Below are 2,672 nucleotides of genomic sequence, written 5' to 3'. Positions count from 1 at the left end.
GCTTATTCTGTTTTCAAATTGTCATTTTATTTTTTATGTTGGTTTTTGGAAATATAGTTAGTGATTTTTCATATGTTTATTGGCCATTTGTATATGTTTGAAGAAAAGTCTATTCAAGTCCTTTGTCCCACCGCCCCCCCCCTTTTTTTTGAAATGGGCTCACACTGTGTCACTCAGGCTGGAGTACAGTGGCACCATTATGGCTCACTGTAGCCTCAGCCTCCTGTTTTGCATGTTTTTAATTTTTTTTGTCTTTTTGCTGTTGTTTTTTTTTCTGTTAAATTGTAGGAGTTATTTGTATATTCTGGATATCAGGCCCTTATCAAATTATGATTTATAAATATTTCACCCATTCTGTAGGTTGCTTGTTCCCTTTCTTGCTAATGTCCTTTGTTACAAAAAAGTGTTTTTAAATTTTGATAAAGTTCAATTTATCTGTGTTCCTTTCAAAGTTTAAATTCTTTTGTCTCCTTGATCTTCATTCTTGATTATTTTTATCTTCTAGTGACTAATTGTCTCTATTATGCTATGTTTTATCTGTTGTTAAATCTGTCAATTGAGTGCTCAATTTCAATTGCTACTTTTTAAAGTTTCTGATATTAAACATGTTAACTATACTTTTTAATACTCCATATCTGATAATTCAAGTATCTAAAATTTTTTGAGTCCATTTTGCTATCTTTTTTTTTTCCTGCTGGTTCTTACTTATAACATTGACTCCTATGTGTTACTAATTTTGACATTTGAATTGTTTAGTTTTCCTTGAAATTTTATCCATGAAGATTTTTTGTGTCCTAGAATGAAAGGGGACAATCCTTGTAGGAAAATCCTTTTCCTACAAGGATTTACGTTTGCTTTTGTTAGGTACCTGGGATATATTAGCTTAAGACTCCTTTACATAATATTGACTTCACATTAAAAATTTTTTTTTAGATTGCTTCAAAAGTGTGAATTTCTGTGCAAACTTGTATGAGGGCCAGCTTTTGGTTACAAATTCTTAGGGTATAATTTTCCCCCACTCTACACACTGCCAAGTTTTGAGGCTGTTAGTTTTCCATGAAATTTCCAGTGGGGGTGAAAGTGTATAGGTTATTTTAGTCCCCTCTTTTGTTGAGTGTATGCCTTTGGGCCCCTGTTTTATGAGGATTCTAATACAGGATACTCCAACTTGGGTGGTCCCTGAGTTGTGTCTTCTGTCTCCAGAGCGTAAAAATCTATGCTGAAGTTCACTGAGTTCAGCAAATGCCCTGAGAATATAGCTGATTCAGTGTTGCTTTCTTAGGTACTGCTTACTCTTTTGCTCTCATATGGATGCCTTCTTGAAGACGTTTTTATATTTTATCCAGCATTTTTAGTCATTAGTTGGGAAGATTGGTCCTAATACTTGGTCAGCTATATTGCCAGAAACTCAACTACCTTTTTTGAAGTAGAATTACCCTGGTAAATCTTCACATTCAATAAAGACTTGCTTATCAATGGTAGGTTTGTGGAGGTTGTTGGTAATAGACAGAGTTTATATAATCATAGGTTCTCTGCATTGCTCAAACCTCCAGGTATAGCTGTCAAAGGAAGGAAAAGTAAAAGCAATTCAGGAAAAAATGATCAGTAATCCCAGGGGCTTTAAAAGGCAAGTGTGGAAGCTGGGTATGGTGGCTTATGCCTATAATCCCAGCACTATGGGAGGCCAAGGCAGGAGGATCATTTGAGCCCAGGAGTTTGAGACCAGCCTGGGCAATACAGGGAGACGCCATCTCTACAGAAAATTTACACATTAGCCAGGTGTGGAGGCACATGCCTGTGGTCCCAGCTACTTGGGAGGCTGAGGTGGGAGGATTGCTTGAGCCTGGGAGGTTAAGGTTTCAGTGAGTTGCGATCATGCCACTGTATTGTAGCCTGGGTGACAGAGTGAGACCCTGTCTCAAAAGGAAAAGGCAAGTGTGGAGAAAAAGAAAACTATATATTAACCCTTTGCTTAATAAATATTAAATCATTATGCTAGTACTTTACCTATGTTATCTTATTACAATATCCCAGTAAAGCAGACATAATTACAGATTAGTTTTATAGATGACATAAGAGCTAATATTAACGTTTACTGCATGTTAGGTAATTGCCAAGTAAATTATATGTTTTTATTTCAATTAGCACCATTTTATAGATGAAGAGACAGAGGTTTAGGGAGATACTTGCTCAATGTCTCTCAGCCACTGACCACATATCCGGAGAGTGCTTATAAATTTAGGGTAAGATAATGATATTTAGTATACTATTAAAAAACCTTACTTGCTTTGCTGCCTCACATCCTCAGCAGAATAGTTTAAATTTCTTTACAGGCATTACTCATGTAATCCTCACAACAACCCTAAGGAAGTTTCTATTATTATCACCTCTCTTCCAATAATGAGAAAACTGGAGTTCAGAGAGTTTAAGTAACTTGCCCATGGTCACCCAACTGATAAGTGGGGAAGCCGGGAATGAAGCCTGGGTGATCTGTTTCCATGGTACATGCTCTCGACTGCAGTGTTATGCCACCTCTTAAAACATGAACCAAGGCCGGGCGCGGTGGCTCAAGCCTGTAATCCCAGCACTTTGGGAGGCCGAGACGGGCGGATCACAAGGTCAGGAGATCGAGACCATCCTGATAAGTGGGGAAGCCGGGAATGAAGCCTGGG

The sequence above is a fragment of the Colobus angolensis genome, unplaced genomic scaffold, assembly GCF_000951035.1.
Source record: "Colobus angolensis palliatus isolate OR3802 unplaced genomic scaffold, Cang.pa_1.0 Scaffold224, whole genome shotgun sequence".
Classification (NCBI taxonomy): domain Eukaryota; kingdom Metazoa; phylum Chordata; class Mammalia; order Primates; family Cercopithecidae; genus Colobus; species Colobus angolensis.
Note: the sequence above shows the minus strand (reverse complement) of the source record.